Here is a 21,540-nt window from a genome sequence, read left to right as displayed (position 1 = left end):
TGATGGACGGAATGCTGAACAATGTCAAACACTCACCCCCAGTACAGAGATCTGGGCCTAAATCCATCATTTCTTTGCACACCATGTCATTCCTGTTTGGATCCAGTCATGTGCAAATCAGTCTTGACCCTGCTCCCCATGGAAAAAGTCCAACCCTCACCAGCCAGGCCAGCTTGACCTTGTGCCACACCATGTAACAGTGATGATACACAGGAGTTTCAGGACCCAGAGCACTGACACCTGATGGGTGAAGGTATGAAGGAAAGAGACAAGCCACATGCCACTTCTGGTGTAGACTGAAGTTTTGTAGAAACCAAGTGGTTCTTTTGAGGTGAGTGAGCAATACCTTCCCTTTCTTCCCTCCACAAAATCATTTGGAAGATATAATAACTAAAGAAAACCCTGTCCAGCTTTCCATTTCCTTCCCAACGCCCTTCCACTGCATTAGCTGTAGGCATAACGATTGCAGATCCCTTTTAATTTTATCCAAGTTGATTGCATTATAAGGAGTTCTGATGAGGTTTGGAATGTTTAACACAATGAGCCTCGACTGAGAGGGACACCTGCCACCACGATGTACAAACAATATAGTAAACTCACCTGCAAATACTTGGATGTATGACGTTACAACGCACACTTTTACAACCCATACCTTTACAACGCATTTTTTACACCGCAACATCCATTACAACGCACACCTTTACAACGCATACCATTACAACGAAATCTTAAAAAATACCTTTACAACGCATTCCACTACAACGCATACTACATTTACAACGCATACCATTACAACGCATTACATTACATTGCATATAAGGTAAGTGTTGGATAGTGTAGGGGTTAAATTTACTATCCTAACTCCAGGGGGTGCAACAGTAGGGAAAGTTTTGGATAGTGTAGGGGTTAAAATTACTATTCTAACTCCAGGGGGTGCAACAGTAGGGTAAGTGTTGGATGGTAAGTTTTGCGTTGTAATGGTATGCGTTGTAATGACTGCATTGTAATGGTATGCGTTGTAGTGGTGTGCGTTCTAGTGTCATGCGTTGTAATGATTGCGTTGTAAATGTATGCGTTGTAATGGATGTTGCGTTGTAAAAGTTTCATTGTAATGGTAGTGCGTTGTAAAAGTTGCGTTGTAAACGTTGTATACCAAATACTTAAATGAGTGTTTGGGAACCCACTAATAAACACAGAAAGAGGTATTTTCCAGAGTGTGCTACCTTGGACACAGAAAGATTAGCAAAACTGCGGAGGAGCCTGAAATATCCCAATAATAAAATAGGCGCTGAAGAATGGCCCCTTATTATCCAGTGGCATGAGGAGGCACACAAGTGCAGGCGTGCATCCCATGTCCAGAGTATGAAAGATTCTCAGGAGAATTTGGAATAGTTAATAAGCCACTTTAAGGACAAGCTCAGGACTTGTGCTGCAACTGTTCCATCTTCTCGATACCTGTTTCTCCAGATCACTAAACTGCAAGAGAAGAAAGAGAGAGATGATATGAAGGAGAAGATTTTTGGGGCGTATTCCCCATGCTGAGAAATGGGTTTGAGGTGCAGCTGGAGTAGCACCTGGAAATGGAGCTGCGCCTACCAATGAGATAATGCACAAATGACTGCTGTGATGCGATTGGCTGGCAGTCACTGCGGAGTGTCAGTCAACGACACAAGCATGTTCTGCCCCAGTTTGTAGGTGCCGGATAGAGAAAAGTCTGACAAACACTTTAGAAAGCTTGAGACAAACTGCAGATGGGTTTTCCAGACCACCTCCTCCTGTTTCTCCCAATCTAAGTGATGCTGCTGAGGACAGTCCACCCTCTTCTGCCGTTCTCCTTTGAGGGATTACCCAGTGGCCGAGAATAGATGTTCCCTGGGCCCTCTCTGAATCAATGAGCATAAAGAAATGATTCCCCAACACTCGGGAAGGTCCAGCTGCTTCAAGGAAAAAATACAGAGGGGCAGATTTACAAGAAAGTGACGCATCTGTATAGATGCGTCCCTTTCCCTGCGCTACCATTAGAAACCACTGCACCACTATGGATGCGCCGTATTTACAATAAGGTACACCATGGCGCAAGGATTGACAGATGCATCTGAAATTCTGACGCAAAAGTCATGCATTGCAGGAGTTGTGTTGCAAGCACGACGCAACTCCAGCAATGCATGGGAGGCCTATCCTCATTGTGCTGCGTCACTCCTTACGCCTGCTTCAAGTAGGTGTAAGAATTTGACGCAGTGGCGTCCTAGAAGTGGCGCAATGAAATCTTGTAGATTTCACTGCGTCTCTTCTACGAGGCTTTTTTACATTAGAATGCCCACCCTGCATACATTATACATGACGCAGGTATAATGTGACACAGGGCTTCACAACGTGACGTATCTCCCTAGATGCGTCACGATGTAAATGGGCTGCATTTTTACGCTGCTGCTGCGTCACAAAAAGTGACGCAATAGCGGTGCAAAAATTACGCAAAGGGCTTGTAAATCTGCCCCAGAGTGTGTTTCAAGTATACAGGCCCAAAGGGGCAGATGTAATCAATTGTTGCGATTGACAGTGGAAAGTGAGGAAAGAGAGATTGGTGAAGAAAGCGCTGTGACTGAGAGTGTATCCTAGGAATGATGGACAGTTGAATGTGGCAAAGGATGTCCTGTTGTGTACGATTCCAGGGATATACCCAGTGAAAAATGACCACACTAAAATGTCCAATTATAATCAGAAGAAGAGTGAACCTCTGGCTGAATATTTAGACAGACTTGAGGAAGGGGTTGAAAGGTACTCGGGCATAGCCCATCCAACAGGGATGTCTCAGGGAGCTGTTGATGCTGCTTTTGTGCAGGAATCATTAGGAATCAATTGGCTACATTATGTTTTGGATGACAAACTAAGAAGTTAGCAGAATTAGTGATTGGCAGGAACCACTGAGTTGCAATACCAGGCGAAAAAGAAAGACAATGCTGAATCAAAAGCGGTGCCTTTGAAATTGCAGATCTTGAAGCGAGAGATTAAAGAAGCAAGATGTGGAGTTCCAGCAGGATTAGAAGTCGCCACAGTAGATAGGGCCCACACCATGCAGAGCGCTGCATGGTGTGGGCCCTATCTACCTTAGGAAGCGCTTTGCCTTCTATATCCCTAAACGACTCTTGCGTTCAGCGGCCCAATGCCGGATGGTGATTCCTCGCTTCCGCAGAGTCCGACTGGGTGGCAGTTCTCTCTCGGTCAAAGCAGCAGTAGCTTGGAATTCACTCCCCGCTGATCTCCAACACATCACGGAGTTCCGGATCTTCAAGAAGCAGCTAAAAACACACCTCTTCAGTATGTCTCTCTAAATTCTCTGCTGCCCCCCTCTGATTCATTCCGCGCCAGGACACTCAAGAGTAACAGTGCGCGTGACAAATACCGCTATAACATAACATAACATAACACATAGAGCCCCCAGGGCTAGGAGGGTCTTGTTTTGCATGCGTTCAGTTGAGGCACTCACAGCGAGATTGTCTTAACACTGCTTCCAGTGTGCTAGGACCTCTGGATGAGTTTGGGTACCTTACACTGTTCAGAATCACTACCTCTAAAGTTAGGACAGTCGAGAGGTTACAAATGTAAAATGAATACCCTAATATATGTAGATCAAAATGTCCATAATGTAGACATCAATAGTAAACACAGCACTTGCCTTAGTGATACTAGTGCAAGATGCATGCCCCTCACAACCTCTGATTTCCTTTCTTTGCCCATAGTCGCAGTTGGTATTTTTAATCATCAACCATATTACAGACCCAGTGCCCATATCTGTAGGATCTATTAGTGATATATATTCATTTTTGCTTAGTCCCATTCTCCGACAAATCTGATGTGACAGAGACATTCTATGCAAGCGGAACTGCGTTGTGTTTTGTACCTCATTCAGATGGGGTGTTTTTGAAAACACCCGAAAGACAACAGAGTAAGGTACTTGCATAGTTATGCAAATGTTTGTACTGCTCAGTTGAAGCAAGCCACTTGTCATGAAAATTACAGAAACTACGCAAGATTACGCAAGGGTAACAGATATATCGCCCTGGCCTAGAGGTGATACAAATACAACTCTTGACTTGAGGCAGAACAAGAGCTTACATAGTTTGCCTTGAATTCAATCCAGGAAGCAGCTCCTCAACAATGACAACAGTGTCGACTGTTACTCAATTCTCTGCACTTGGAAGGATGAAAGGCTTGAGAGAGCCTGCATGGATTTTATCTTGTGACTATAGGCAGCATAGTTTACTAGAGCAGGGCTTCATTCACTGAGCTATCGTAGCAGCCATTCCAATGCCAAAGTGTTGTATCAGATCTCAAGGCACAGTACACTCAGATCAAGCATTATCCAAGCCTATAGGCCTGACATTGGCTGCCAGACTTTTTGGCTTATCGATGCTTGTTTTGTCATGGTTTTCCCAAAACACTACTGTTCCGGGGTTATTGGGCCCTCAACATTAAAAAATAAATAAGAAAAGGGCTAAAAACAAAAATATTTTTTAGCCTTAAAAGGTACGCATTACTACAGTAATACATGGTCCTTAAGGTAATTACCTTGTGTGTGGATGTGCCTCCTGGGAAGGAGCAAAATGCGATCACTCACAGTGGAGTCGGCCAATGTCTGAAGTGGGCTGACCCCCAATGGCCTAAAGAAACTTGAGGGGGGCCCCCTGCAGGGTACATGGAGGGGCATCCACTCTGGATTTAATCAGGAACTTTCATGCCAGCGTACTGTGCTGAGGGGGTCTCCCTGCTGCTCAGCCCCTTCCCCCACTGTAGGGGCTGCGGGGGTCTGTGTTACGCCACTGGCCAACCCTTTACACCAAGCAGTATACTTAGGCTGTGGGGTTTTAGGTTTAAACCTATAATAACTGATAAAACCCCACTGAAAGAAAAATAGCCCTCACCGGGGAGAACATATAAACACTGAAAAAACACCTGCACAACCACAAACTAAATGCCATTCAAAGAAAGGAAAAAGAGAGTGAATGAATCATTTTTTCTTCCTGAAGGGGTCAATACAATGTAACTTTGTTATACAAGCTAGCAGTAAGAAAGACTGGCTAACATTATTCTGCTTGAGTTTTGTTCTTTAGGGATGCCACTAAAATATTGTTTCTTCTTCCTTTTACTTTTTTCAGTTTTGTGGACTTTGGTCTAAAGCGGCAGGGTTTAGTTTCATGTTTTAGGTCTAGTTTAATTATTTTATAAACTGTAGAGAATCAGGAAATATCAAACTCATATTTGATATTTTGGCTGCATTTGATTCTTTCACTGATAGGTAAAATGGCTGGTTTCATAAAAACTTTCCTAATATGTGTCATCACATTTACCCACAGAGAATGGGTAAAAACCCTTAATTGATCAGACCATAGTTTCTAGTGGGTCAGTATTGATATTAGGTGAATTTCCAACACCTCAGGCTTTAAACATTCAATGCAAGGTATAGTGACAACTATATATATCACCAAGCATCTGGGATAGTGGTGAAAACATGACACCAGACTTTTGGAAAACATTAAACGCAGTGTCACTTGTAATGCTCTGCAAAAATGGTTCTTTCCAAGTTCAACAAAGATTGGAGTGATATTGTTTGTATTTGCAGTGATTCAGCTACATATATAAAAAAGTTGTGTGATGACCTGTCAAAATTGATACCCGAGTTGAAGTGATTCCCTATAGGAGATCCTTGCCACTTGTTAGATGGTATGCTGAAAGCATCTTTACAATCTTCAGAGTTAATGAGAGATGCTATTGACTTTTTAGTCCATTCTGGTGCACTGTTTTCTCATGCACAGGAACTAAAACGCAAATATTTATCATTTTGTGCGTTATGTGCCATCAAAGAAAGAATTATCCCAACTGTGTCCATTAGCTGATGGTTCTCAGCTCAAGGGGCTATGAATGCTGAGAGGGCATTTTCGCAGAAGTTTACATGGGAAGGAAAGAGCGAGCGCACATGACCCAAAGACTCACGGAAGAAGTATTGTATGGTGTACTACAATAAGATTAATTTGCAAAAATCTATTTGGACCTCATATACACTATAAGTACACTGTCTATATACCATGTTCTTTCAGTGCAGAAAGCAAGCAATAATAAAAGCAAAACGTTCCATAAACACCGGAAAAACCACTGATAACAACTGTTTTTTAAGATATTGAAAACAATGAAAAAAAAAAACCAGAATTTACCAAAAATAGAAACTGAAAACAGGAAAGCCTAAGTATAGTGTAGCAGGTGGGAGAAAAATGTGAATGCCATTTCAATAGAGAAATTGTTGAAAAGGGCTGGCTGAAAGTCCATATGCAAAAATATATCATAAATATAACTTTAGTAAAATTAAAAGGTCTTGGGTCACACCAGGCCTAAAATGAAATACTGGTCTGTCAAAATGCAGAATCCGCAATACTGCAGCAGCTAGAAAGAATCAATTAGGACTCTCTCCTGTTAGATGCCTCTTTTCAATCCCTAGCTTCAACATGGCAGCGTGTTTACATAAGTGGGTTAATTTACCACCCAGTAGGTGCAAAATGCCTACGACTGCCCTCGCTCCCAAGATACTGTCTGTAAGCCGTAATGTTTATATTTTGCACATGTGGAAGACCGATGGATGCGCTTAGGCTGAGACATGTCTACACCACATCTTTGGAATATTGAATGTTACCCCAAGATACCAGCTGTGTCTTGCTAAGTGCTCCGCTGTCTAGACTGACGACGTTCGCTTTAGTACTGAGCCACAAATAAATAAAGCATGTGAGTGCCACAAGGGAGGTGCGTGGCTCCCAGGTCTGGCCCCCGCTCCTCTGCAGCATGTACAACGCACTGGTCCTTAAGTATTTTAATTCTGTGTCCCCTCCCTCCCCCATGTATAGAAATACATTCATCACAGTCCCCCAGAAGGAAAACAATTATTCACAATTATGTTACAAAATTGTCGGATGTTAGTATACTTAACAATTCAAACATTGCAGCTGTGTTCAGTAATCCCTCTTAAAAATGCATGATCACTGCCGCTCAAGTAGAAAATCTACTCGAGTTGAGTGGTATCAAATCTACTCGAGAAGCAGCCCTCTGACTACTACCACTGATGACTGCCTGCGACCGCCCACGTTAGAAAATGGCGCCCGGCGATGCCGAATCTTGGGGCCTATTAGCAAGAATCTCGTTGAAATGATCGCCATTTTAGCTGCAAGAACCTGCTGCAAAAATGGCGATAATGGGCTTGCTAATATGCGTCATAGAATTCCAATAGAAGCCCAGGTTAGATGTGCAGGACATCTAACCTGAGCTTCTATTGGAATTCTATAACGATTATTAGCAAGCCCATTATTGCTGTTTTAGCGGCAGTTTCCTGCCGCTAACACAGCGATAATTTTAACGAGGTTCTTGCTAATATGCCCCCTCGCTTGTGCACGCAGCGATGGGTGGAATCTGGACGGAACTCTGCGTTACTCTGCCAAATTCTGACACCCCCTAAATATTGCTAACATGCTGTGGACAGTCTAATCTTCTTAGAGTGTAGAAGTGTCCACCCTATGATTCTTTATCAGAGTAGGGTGGAAGGGGGGAATCTAGGCTTATTTGGAGCCCTCTCTCCTTTGACACCTTCACCCAGCCAGGATGTAAGTGACAAAAGATGCTACTGATAGCCCATTAAGGAGTAACTCAGCGCCTCTCTGTGTTTTTCTACTTAAAACAAAACAATTATTTCCTCAAGAATATCTTCTTGGCAGGGTGTAGCACCCTCCTGGAGATCAATGTGCCCCCCCCACCATGGGGGAGGGACTCAACAAATTGTTTGAAGACCTATGATGCACAATAAAGTGCTATAGGAAGATGTCACTGCTTAAAGCACTGGGGGCATCAGCTCAGTGGACAGAAGGCCACCTGCACATAGCAGATGTACAGTGTCTGGGTTAGTACTGTCCCTTACATGTGCCACGCTGCCCCCTACACAATATGTGGTGTCAGCCGGACTGCACACACCATAGTGTTCTTTGGTGTGCACCCTGGCGAATGTACCAGATGTTGCTGCCACAATAAAACATTCAAAAGACCAATTGACAATGTATATCACAACAAGGAAGTGGTCAATGTTTGCTTTCATAGGTAGCTGGAGCCTGCACCCCTCTGCCCTTAGGTACTCTCGGCCCTTGCACCTGCCACACTCAGTCACCTCTGTCCATGCTGGACCTGGGATGTGCCTGAAGCTGTTCCCTAGGAAGTTGACAAAAACTGCACAATATCCTCGTCCATCACAGAGCATGGCATCACTATATCTACACTCCTCTCCACATGTTACAGGGGTGCCCGAGCCTCTAGTACCCTCCACGCGCACAGGTGGTACATGCCACTACCCTTTGCCCAGCTCTACCACCTCAGCATGGAATGCATCACTGAGGAATGTGCAATACTATTGTGTCTGTGTCACCCTTCAGGCTGTTCAAGGGGATTCCCACAGGTGAAGGCACCATGGAAGTGCAGACCATGAGCAGTGTTCCATTGCATGCATCTAGGTGGGCCACTTCAGGTCCCTGTGCCCCATTTCTGCAAACCTGCAAAAAGGGGCCATTTGGAAACAAGCAGAACACACTGGAGCACTATCAGGTAAGAACAAGGGAAACGAATGTGCAGGCAGGAGGTGGAGGGAAGAAGGATTGCAGAGACATTTTACCCTCCTAAAATAATTTTCATGGTAAATAAAATCAAGACATCAATGCAACTGTGTGTGGACTGCTTTTTACATTTTCCAAATTTATGAAATGCATTGGGCTGATACCAATGCTGATGGACAACCCTGTGATCCAATGTCTAAAGTGAGCTCAATCACATTAGCCAATGGATGCAAGGGGCTGCCAATAACCCAATTTCCGTTTCCATATGTATGTGTTTGTCATGTGTGGTGTCATGTATGTGTGTGATGGCACCATCTCTCCCCAGACAGCTAAAGGTGTCTGTAGGACACACCTTAAGAAGCTCCAGCAAAGAGTAGCACATCAAAAAAGTGCCACAGCACCAGCAGCACCATTGAAATCATGGTCATTTTGCCTGCTAGATAACTGCACTTGTGACTACTTGTTTAGTAGTAAAAGTTATCAATATTGTGCGTTTAGAGGGGTACCTAGAGCTTTTTGCCCCCGTGCCATTGCACCTGCCGCATCAGTCAAATGAAGCCTCTTTTAACTGCAAGATAACCACAATTGTGTCTGCTTGAACAGTAATAAAATATAGCAATATTTGGTGTTTAGAGGAGTTCTGACAACATTTGAGCCTGGTACCACTGCACCTGCTGCACCATTCAAATCATTACCCTGTTGTCTGTAAGGTAACTGCACTTGTGATTGCCTGTTGGGTAGTAAAATATAGCAACATTAGGCGTTTAATGGGGTGCATAGAGATTTTGGTCTGGTGCTACTACCCCTGCTACACCATTTAAATCATTACCCTGTTGACTGCTAGATGAATGCACTTATGACTGCATGTATAGTTATCAAATATAGTAATATTAGGTGTTTGACAACTTGTGAGCCTGGTGCCACTGCACCTGCTGCACCATTCAAAAATTACCCTGTTGCCTGCAAGATAACTGCACTTGTGACTGCCTGTTTAGTAGTAAAATATAGCAATATTTAGTGTTTAGTTGCGTTATGACACTTGGCCTCGGTGCCACTGCATCTGCTGCACCATTTAATCAAGTCCCTTTCAACTGCATGGTAACTGTAACTGTGACTGCTTGTTTAGTAGTAAAATATAGCAATATTAGGAGTTCTGACAATTGTTTGGCCCGGTGCCACTGCACCGGCTGCACCATTCAAATCATGACCTTAGTGCCAAAAGATAACTGCACTTGAGACTGCCCGTTTAGTTGTAAAATATAGCAATAATTGGTGTTTAGTGGGGTGCCTGGAGCTTTTGGTCCTGGTGTCACTGCTCCTGCTGCACTATTAGTAATCATGACCCCAGAGTTCGCTAGATAACTGCACTTGTGACTGCCTGTTTAGTTGTAAAACATAGCAATAATAGGTGTTTAGAGGCATCTTAACAACTTTTGGGCCCAGGGTCACTGCACCTGCTGCACCATAGAAATCTCAACCCTTTTGTCTGCAAGGTAACTGCACTAGTGACTACCTGTTTAGTTTTAAATGTTAGGAATAATATGGTTTTAGTGGGGTCCCTAGAGCTTTTGGCCCGGTGCCACTGCACCTGCTGCACCATTCAAATCAAGTCCTTTTAACTGCAAGATAACTGCAATTGTTACTGCCTGTTTAGTAGTCAAATATAGCAATATGTGTTTAGAGGAGTTCTGAAAAATGTTGGGCCTGGTGCTACTTCACCTGCTGCACCACTTAAATCATGAGCCTGCCATCTGCAAAGTAACTGCACTTGTGATTGCCTGTTTAGTAGTAAAATATAGCATAGCTCTTGTATATTAACCTTATTTTTAACGTTTAATGTTTATTACAACATTTAGAACTTGATTATAATGGCCAAATAGATTAAGTTGAAAAAATCAATTTGATAAGGCAGAGAAACTGCAAAGAAAGTCACTGTCACTGAGGCATGAATAGGAAATGCTAAAGCACCTGCTTTACACAGCTAAGTAATAAAAAGCAAGCATTCCAGCATACTGTTAGAAGCGGTTTGCCTTTTCCATTGGGAGAGATCTTACCTTGACAGTGAATGGGTGGGGCTTCAACAGTGTGAACAGCTTTAGTAGAAGTATTGTAAATGCATGCAGCCAGGGGAAGCTAACAATAAAAGTTCCACACAGAAGCAAATTAACATATTAATTTGGCTATGAGAACTGATATGAGCCCCTTTTAAGATATATTAAATACAAGCGATTTCACGAGCACAGCGCAGGCGCTGTGCAGGCGTACATAAAAAGCTTGTTTCTTGCGCCTGTGGACATCCTGTTGTGAAATGTTCTAGAACAGTACTGGCCAGATCTTATCAGAGACACTGCACGAGCACAGTGATGCAATTTGACGTGCTTTATGATACATCTGTTCCAGCATCTTGCCTTAAAAAAGAATGCATTTTTTTCCCACCTGCCTTTGCTCGCCTAATTGCTTCCTTGCAATGCATCACCGGAGACCGGAAAGTTGTGATACTTTTCTTCTAGGTATGTTGCTCACAGCTTGTTACTTTTATTGATATAATGCAGTGTTCAGCAATTTAAAACGAGTACGGAGGCTGTGCATCACAATGGGAATTCTAGTGCATAAATTTTGTATTGAGATTCAGATAAGTGGTGGGTTCATGCAGTTTTAGGCTCGGTTACCCAGAGAGAAGCTTTTCCAAACAGCTTCTTTCTGGGCACAGGATTAAGCAATGGCTTTAAAAGCTCTTGTTTGCACATCTGAAAAGGGAAAATGCTTTTTGTTACTCTGCCTGGCTGCTGAAAAGGTTTGTTCTGGTCCCGAATTCAAGATGAATTCTTGGGTGGGAAGGCAGTGATGCAGCGTTTGAGCCATGCACATGTTTCAGAAGGGAAACATCCTTTACAACGCAACTTTACAACGCACTACCATTACGACGCAACTTTTACAACGCAAGTCATTACAATGAATTGCACTGGAGGGCGCTCTAGGATAGGGAATAGTTTAATTACTATCCAACACCTTCCCTACTATCCACCGGGACTGGAGTTGGAATAATAAATTAAACTATTTACTATCCAGTGCCCCCCAACGCAAGTCGGTGTAACGACTTGCGTTGTAAAACCTGTGTCGTAATGGCATGCGTTGTAAAAGCATGTGTTGTAGTGACATACATCCGTTTCAGAAGCCTGCTGCTGATGTCAAAAGAGCACAGATGAGCGCGAGCAAGATAACCCTCAGAAGTGCATGTGATGCAGACCATGGAGATTACTGCCCTTGCTCACTCGCTCCTATAGGCCAATGCACAGAAGAATGCTGCAACAAATTACATCAATGTTTCTCCTGCTGGCTTTTTGTTTCAGTTACACTGGCCTTCTTCAGGTGAGCTACAGAGCCTACTCAAGCTGCTGCCTCGCCCCACTGGGTACTGGATTTACTGTGAGGGAAACATGAAGGTCAAATATACTCCCAGATAGGCTGCCTCCTTGTCCCTATGGGGCCGAAGCAGATAATACTAGGGAGACCGTAACCTTGCCAATGGAACTGTACTGCCAATCAGAGTGCCAGTGTCCAGCTTCTTTATTCAAGATGTGGCACAGATGTGCCGGCAAGAGTGATCAGATGTCGGTGTTATAGCCTTATCTCTTCTGCCCTTTCCTCATGTGAAATAGTCAGTTGCATGCTAGGTGGGCCTGTAGGAAATAATTAAGCCGGATAAAAATGAAGACTGTTGTTCAAATACATGCACTTGTCCCTAGACTCTCCATTGTTGGATGAGAAATGTTTACCAACATAAAGAAAAGGTCTGCTAGATCTGACCCGCATGGATGCCAGCTGTGGACCCTGAAGACCAGAGAAACTTATGGTTCCACATTTCTTGTGGTGGGTGATGCTGGTGTTATCAGATCTGGGACACAAACATGATTTTTTTTAATTCTATTACTAAAAAGTCCAAAGTCACCATGTAATGTACAAAGCTTCATTCTGCAGTCATTGTGCTGCTGTTCACATATCAATGCCGTTTAAGGGTCTTCTTTGGAAGGGTTGGTGTTTGGGATGCGGTAGGAGCACAGGGGTGTGCTCTTTTCTTCATGTCTTATATTTATCTCTCTTTTTGTTATTGTCTGACCAATTGCTTCTCTGTGGTGGGATATTTGAGCTGGGGACACTGATAGGTACATATAAGTTTCCATGGGTCATAGCTAAGGTAATTTGATATTAAAGTCGCTCCTCTTTCTCCTGTTCTTGGTCTTACTGGGTACTAATTTGCCTCCTGCCTTACTTTCCACCCACTCATATATGATAGGGTCACTGGCCTTGTGCTCAAAATTCAATGGGAGTGAAGAACTCTTCCGTGTCTCGCTGCCGCCATCAATGATCAAATACACATACATCGGAGAGCCAGTGGGAGATTAGGGGAAAGGGGAATGGGATTAGAGATAAAACAGAGAGGGGGCGTGGCTTGCGCCCGACGGTGATGGCCGCTGATCCGTGACTTTCCGGGGAGGACGGGGGATGAGACGGGCCAATGTGACAGGTTCTGTACCTGCTTTGACTCAGCTTTGTGTGAGAGGAACCATGAAATGCTCGTGAGTCGCAACACGCTACTTCCAGACTCCTGCCAGGTCTGCTTATCCTCTTCTTCACTTTGACGGTCCTAACGCGGCTCTTCGAGCACTGCGCCCGCCATTTTGTGTGGACCCTGACTGAATCACGGAGTTTAACGCGATTTTCTCCTCAATGCCTGCGTTGAAAGGAACTTTCCTCTAGGGCACTTTATGCCTCAACTGACCCCCGTTTTTGCTTTTAAGAGGCATTTTTGCCTATGCCTGCATTCGTTTGGTGTTCTTCTCGCTATTCATATGATGCTGAGGGTAATAAAGCCTGCGTCTGACATTTGTATTTCACCGTTGCCAGAGACCTCTTCAACGCCCAGTTATTTTGCCACAAGTCAATGCCTCCTTCATAACTACGCTATTCTTGTTATTATGCAGTGCTCATGAGTTTTTTCAGAGACAATACGCTTATTTTTTGTGCAGTTCAACACTTTCATTGCTGATTCAAACGACTACTTTTGCCTCAATTACCTGCTAATACCGGCTTCACATGTTGACACGCCTTCTGGTTGCTGTCTTCTGTGTTTTTGACTTGTGGCTTCTGTAAAGGAGTTGTTTGGCTGCTTTCGGCTCTACGTTTTTGAGGTGACTTTCTTTGCTGCTGACAAAATTCTTCATATCCATGCTATGTATGTTTTATTGCTCATTCACCCATAACCCAGGCTGCTTGCTAATGTTTTCTTGAGACACCTCTATATGTCTTCATGTGTATGACAATCTAAATTTTGGGCTTTTTATTCTCCATTTGTTTCACTAAAATTGCGCAGGTATCTCTCCTCTGCATGGGTAAACAGCTTAAAGCCCTGTCTCAATCCAGACCTTCATTACGCAATTCACTACTTCAAACTAGCTCACGTTACCAGTGTTTGGCAATGGAGGACTCTGCTAGTACCTCATCTAAATCCTCATCAACATCAACTATTGCAGCAACCGTTGCTTCTTCTAATGTCACCAAAACGTCCTCAAAAAGGTTGATGAAAGATCCCCATCCCCTCCCAAACAAAATTCTTCAGTTACTATGGACTTATTGTTGAAGGAGATTCGTGCTCTGAGACCATTCATCGAACAGACTAATTCAGTGATTCAGGCTCTAACAGATAAATGGTCCAAAATGGAAGAGCGCGTAATCACTTTGGAACACACTATCGACTCCCTTTCCTCTTCTGCTTCCAAAATGGAATCCTTGCCCTCTCAGGTGCTGACGCTTCACAAACAGGTGGCGAATTTAGAAAACAGGGGTAGGAGAAATAATCTATGCATTTACGGGCTGCCTGAGGAAACCGAGGGGTCTTACTCTATCACTTTTTTCAAATCATTTCTTCCACAACTTCTCAAGCTTCCAGAAGGCACCAATCTCAACATTCAAAGGGCTCATCGTTTGGGCTCAAGGTCATCCACAATATCGATGGCATCCAACAGAAGACCAAGATGTGTCATTATTTATTTTTTAGAGTACACTGATCTACTGCGGGTCATATCAGCAGCTAGAGCTATGCGCAAGATCACCTCGTCTGGAAACTCTTTATTCTTCACGCAGGATTATGCCAAATCAACAGCGGACCGCCGCAAGGAATTTCTGTCACTCCGTCCTCAGCTACGTTCCATAGGGGCGCGCTATGGACTATTTCATCCCTGTCTTTTTAAGGTTACCATAAACAACTAGACTAATACCTATGAAGACCCATTGGAGCTCAAGAGTTTTCTTCACTCTTTCCAGACCCATCCGATGGAGACAGCTTCAACATCGCAGTCTAAATGATTGTTTATTTTTTCTGATGGTGTCTTATGCGTTTCTCCTTTCTTTTAGCGTGCGTCATAGCTATCTTTGACTTATGTTGTTTTTAGTATGCTGATATTTATTACTTCTTATCAGCTATTCTCTTTTATATGTATACACCCGATGTACATCTACATTTGTATTGTTTATTTGTTTAATTTGTCCATTAATTTACTGCTCTTTCATTCACAGATTGCTCCAATGCCACTCGTGCTCTCCCTCATGTTCTTACTGCCCGCTGGTCATGTGTTCTCCCCTCCGCCGCCCCCCCCCCCCTCATGGGTCCAGGGTGCGTCATCATTCGTTCTGGCCTTCCATCCCTCCAGTCCTCGTATGTTTTGGATTTGTTGTAAGTCTTATGTTTTTCTCTTATTTTTCCTCTGTTTGCTTTTACTCCTCCTCTTTCCCTTTCTGACACTGTTTTCCCCCTGGTTTTTCTTCCTATTTGGTTTTACCTTTTCTCACATCTTCCTTTCCCTGTCCCTGTTTTGCACCCTACAAGGTTCTTTTACACTATTCTTTTGCTTTTCTGTATCTCTCCTTTTCGCTCTTACTCTGCTTTTCTATATTTTACTTGTTCATAGTTATGATTGATTCGCATTGTTCACAGTATGGTTCATTTTTGCATGCATCGTTTTATTGTAGTTCTTTCATATGCCGTTGAATATTGTTTCATGGAATGTTAGGGGTTTGCATTCACCCATTAAGAGACAGAGAGTTTTAACCCATTTAGCCAAGTTAGGTGCTGACATTGCTTGCATACAGGAGTCCCATTTATCATCGGCAGAATCTGAAAGTTAAAAAGAAGTTGGGTGAATGAAGTGTTTTTTCTCCTGGGGATGGCAAACGTAACAGTGTTCTTATTCTTTTTCGTAAATCACTCCCCATTAAGATACTTGCTCATGATTCAGACTCCAATGGTAGATAGGTGTTTGTCAAGTTTCTAATAGATAACGTCCAGCTTTCCCTGCTAAATGTGTATGCCCCTACATCAGGTGATCCCTCTTTTTGGAAATCTTTTGCTTCACATATTACACAACACCTGGATGACAATTGTATCCTTGCAGGTGATTGTAACGAAGTTTTTGACCCCTTTCTTGACCGACATTCCTCATTTTCTTTCATTCCTCATAGATCACACAAGCTTTTTACACAAACGATAAAGCAACACAAACTCATAGATGCCTGGCGACTCTCTAATCTATGGCAAGGAAATACTCCTTTTACTCCCCTTTGCATCATACCCAATCCAGATTGGATTACTTTTTTATCTCTCACAATGTGGCCCAATTACTTGTGCATGCCGATATAGGGTCCATACTGATATCTGACCATGCACCGGTTTCCATGCATCTAGACGTCCTGAGTACACCCACATTAAATCGTAAGTGGAGATTTAATAATTCTTTGCTTTTAGATCCAATATTTACATCGTCTTTCACATCTTTTTTTCATGAATTCTTTTTTCTCAATCACACTGGCAATGTGTCTTTCCCCGTGGTTTGGGATGCTTTCAAAGCCTCCGCCAGGGACTTTGTTATTAGATTTGTGTCTAACAAACGTCGAAAGGCACGACAAACTACTAACGCTCTTTTGGCCAAAATTAAAGCACTGGAACACTCATACTACTCTTCTAAATCTAAAGATTGCCTATCTGATCTTCTTAAAGCCAAATTTCAATTTAATAAAGATACCACTAACAATGCGTCTAATATTCTGCTCAAGTCTAACGCTAAATACTATGGAGGCCAGAACAAGGATGGTAAATTATTAGCAAATTACTTAAAGGTCAAACAAAACAAACTTAATATTGAATCAGTTTTTGGTCGTGATACTCAATTAAAGTTTAAGGATGAAGACATCTTAGCCGAGTTTCTCCATTCTTACAAATCACTTTACATGTCTGAAACGTCCTCTTCTGATGATGACATTACTCAATTTCTTTCTTCTATTGAACATACTCCTTCCAATGCTTTAGATTCCTCGTCGCTGGAAGCTGAGATCTCACAGAAGGAACTTCTGAAAGCTTTGCAGACACATAAAAAGGATAAAGCTCCAGGCCCTGATGGGTTTACAGTTGAGTTCTTTTCTCTTTTTTCACACTTACTTCTTCCCAAATTATGCCTTCTTCTCTCTGCTTTTGTTAATTCAGGCCACTCTTCTGGATCGTTTGCGGATGCCCATATTTGTCTTATTCCTAAGGATGGGAAAGATCTACAACACTGTAAGAATTACCGCCCCATTTCCCTGGTCAGCATTTTATCTAAGGCTTCGCATCTATCACAACCTCTTGCGGCTATCGCGTTGGATGCTGAAAAAGCGTTCGATAGAGTTGAATGGTCTTATTTATTTCATGTCTTTCGTTGGTTTGGCTTGGTCCTAAAATTATTGCTCTTATCTCCTTTCTCTACTCTAACCCTAGAGCAGCGATGGCAGCAAATGGAGGTCTTTCCTCCTATTTCTCCCTACGCAGAAGTGTTAGGCAGGGTTGCCCACTTTCTCCTATTCTTTTTAATCTTGCACTAGAACCCTTTTTACTACATATTCGCCAAAATAGTGATATTCACGTTTTCTTCCATTATTGACGTCACAGTAAAGTTGGCTGCATATGCTGATGATGTCCTTTTGTTTTTATCTCAGCCACAGCCCTCTCTTCCCGCTTTCCTTGGGGAGGTCCAAGCCTTTGCGTCTGTTTCTGGATATAAGTTAAATAAGGATAAGTGTGAAATTTTGCCTCTTACCAAATTTACCATCAGTGCTGATTTCGTCTCCTCAGGATTCACTTGGAGTCCTCATTCCATTAAGTATTTGGGTTTGCACTTTTCCCCTACTATTCGAGACACTATGTCGCGTTGCATGGATAATTGCTTTCAGAAGTTATCGTCCTTAACAGCAAGATGGCACCCACTTTATTTCTCTTGGTGGGGCCGATTGGACACCATTAAAATGATGCTTTCACCCATAATCTTATACATCATATCGAACATCCCATTAGCTATTCCTTCCAGATATTTTAGGAAGCTCAATTCTATCCTGTCCTCTTTTTTATGGAGCAATAAAAGAGCGCGTATGTCCATCTCAAAACTGATTCACCCAAAGATGGAGGGAGGGGTGAATTTCCCAGATCTCGCTGCTTATCACAAATCATTCCTTCTGCACCAAGCCTCAAAGTGGCTTGCGGACCCTTACTAGAAAGGTCCTTTCTTTCACCATTCTCTTTTCAGGAATTTTTGTCTTTTACACGCAAACCACAGTCCGTCTCTACTCCTATAATTAAGTACACTTCAAAATTGATACCATCGGATGATTTTGTGTCCTTTTCTGCCTCATCTATATGGCATAATACAAACATTTTAATTAATAACAAACCTATTTACTGGAGTTCGTGGTGGCAAAAAGTTATAGTTTGGGTTCATCAATTATATTATCAAGAGCGCCTTATAACTTTTGATAAAACCAAGTGTCTCTATTCGCTTTACCCACTTCATTCAGATCCAAATTTTCACTCTTAATATCCGCTATTCAAACTGCACAGTCAACGTTTAGGGGCCGATTAGGATGGCGGACGGACTTTCGTCCGTCCGCCATCCCAGAGGTGGAGGGACCGTCCGCATGAGCTGCGGCGGTCCCTCCATGCAAATTAGGATGTGACCGCCACCCTGGCGGTCACATCCTGGATATTTAACATTGCGGCGGGTGCTGCTTCAAGCAGCACCCGCCGCAATGTTAAAAGTGCATGTGTAACATTTACATGCACAAAGCGGCAGGCACCGCGCGGTGCCTGCCGCTTTGTGCATGTAAATACTGGGGGGTACCATAGGTACCCCCCATGTGCACCCCCCACCGGCCTACACCCTGGGGGCCCGCAACGGGCCCCCAAAATCAAAAGTACACATGCTTTTCCACGGCGGAAAACCCGCCGCGGAAAAGGATGTTTACTAATGCTTCCTAATTTGGCTGGCGGTGTCTGATAGACACTGCCAGCCAAATGAGAGCTTTTCCGCCGCGGTTGTTATCCGACCGCGGCGGAAAAGCAGCGGACAGAAACCAAGACCCACCAGCCATCGTAATGCGGCGGTGGGTCTTTGGTGACTCCGCAGAGGATTTTCCGCCTCCTCCGGGCCGGAGGTGGCTTCCGCCGGCCCGGAGGAGGCGGAAAATCCTCCATCCTAATCGGCCCCTTAGTGTTGCTCAACCAACTGATATGCCCACGCTTGCGCACGCAAATCGCCTGAGATCTCTGTTTCTTAATGCCTCCAGAGCTTCTGCCATATACACATTTCTTCACACTTCTCCTACCCCAAGGGATAAATCTAAAGTGGAGCGGGCCTGGGAAACTGAATTAGACTCTTCCTGGCCAGTAGACTTTTGGGAGAAGATTTGGCTTAAGATCCACAGATACTCCAGAGCGGCTAGTACCATACAGACCCTTTTCTTCATTTACAATAGGCTTTTTCTCACCCCTTTTGTCCTTTACACTAGATATCCGCTTGTTGTGAACACCTATGGTCTTGCTCAGCACCTCAAGCAGACCTTTTTCATATGCTTTTCACATGTAATTTGGTTCACAGCTTCTGGACTAAAGTCTGGTCTCAGATAAACTCTATTTTCAATACCAGCCACACATACGCTCCTGTCCATATTTTCTTGGGTAGTCTATCCCATATCTGGAATGACTGCGAATCCACGGTTACAATCATTGACCTGTTGTTGGCAGTAGCTTTTCAGCAAATAACTAGGAACTGGAAAGATTTCACTAAACTGACATTTCAAGCATGGTGGTATGCGGTCTGTTATAATCATAGGTTAGATACTTCCTTTGTATACCAATTGCATATGGCACCCAAGCGTGCGCACCTATGGTCACCTGTCACAACTTATATTGATATTAGTGCGAGCCGTTCTTTACTTGTATCTCCGTTACAAGAAGTTGCTAAACCTCCTTGATATTCCTTCTTGAATACAATTGTTATATAGTATTATTGCATACAATATCTTGTTTTGTATTATATTATCTTCTTTCTCTTCACATATCTTTTACAGGATGTAATTTGTTTAACTGTTGTTCTCTCTTCTCATTGGAATTATTTTTTTCTTTATTGTACATTGAACCCTACTTGTTTTCGTGATTGTATAATTATTATATTGTATATTTTGCTCAGATTATATGATGCTTTTGCTCTTTGTATTATTATACTATATTGTCTTTATTAACATTCTTTTGAACTTAAAAAGAGATAAAACAGAGACACTGAACTGAACCACTCTAACTCATCACTTCTACTGGCCAAAGATGTCTTCAGGATACAGAGGATATCTTTAGCAACTTGAAATATGGGGCTCTGCAATGAACTGGAATAGTGGATGGATGCACCTTAACAATACCTTGGTGCAAACAATGTTCTTCACTTAGGTGTGGCACTTATAGTTCCAAAGAACTATCTCTACGAGATTCCATGGAGTTCAGCCAATAGGCAGAACTTATGGATATCATGCTGCGTGCGCTGCAATTTAGCGCTGGTAGCTCAAGCAGCGCTGAAAAATCAACAAAAAGGCACCATCCAGTGCGCAGGAGCGTGCAGCCATTTGGGTTGATTTGGCTGCCACTGGAGTAGAATATCTACTTGAGCAGCTGTAAATTTACTTGATAAGTAGAACGCTGACCATGACTGCCTGCACCAAATCTCACTCATGGGCGCCACCTCGCATTAATCTGGAGTTTCGAAGGGGAATACATTTTCCATGGTTCACTCCCTACTCTTGAAAAATGAAACATAAACGTTGATTTTTCTTTTTTTGAATGCATCCCATTTCCCTTTAAGGAAAACATGCTGCATTTAAAAAAAAAAAAAATGATTTATTGAAAAATCAGTCACAGCCATGGTGGTCTGCGGACCCCAGCAGACCACCCTCCCTGTGAGTGACGGCAATTCCCAACGGTTTGCAAATTGCAACCTGCCTCATGAATGTTAATAGGCAGGTCCCTTGCGAACCATTTGAGAATAGCAAACAGTGTCTCAAGCATTGCTGTATATTTCATTTTGCGACTCGCAATTGTGAGTTGCCAAAAAATCGCAATTTGTGAGTCGCAAAATGAAATGGTCGTACATATGGCCCTTAGAGCTTTCAAATGTGCAAGGTCTGCAGACTTCAATCCCTGCATTTTGACAGTCCTGTGCACACCCACCCCAAAGTTTGGCCTGCACTATACAATCCTTGGACACTGCTGGCCCTGCTGTCAGTTTGACAGCACTGTGCAGCGACGCTGGTACCAGTAGAAGCAGGCCTGTCTTATGCCAGCCCTGCATACTGCCTTACATGCACACTTCCTGCCAGTGCTGCACATTGCCAGCCCTGCACATAGACTAGCTGTCAAATACTGGCACTGTCCTGTACTAAACCAAATTTTATTGTGAAAGGGGAATGGTCCCCTTTGTATTTATGTAAAGGTGAGTACTTACATAGCCCAAACCTAGCCAGATAGCAACCAGACCATTTGTCGGAGTAAAGTTTCAGATATTAGACGTTC

Source organism: Lissotriton helveticus, chromosome 11 (genome assembly GCF_964261635.1).
Source record: "Lissotriton helveticus chromosome 11, aLisHel1.1, whole genome shotgun sequence".
In the NCBI taxonomy this organism is placed as follows: Eukaryota; Metazoa; Chordata; class Amphibia; order Caudata; family Salamandridae; genus Lissotriton; species Lissotriton helveticus.
Note: the sequence above shows the minus strand (reverse complement) of the source record.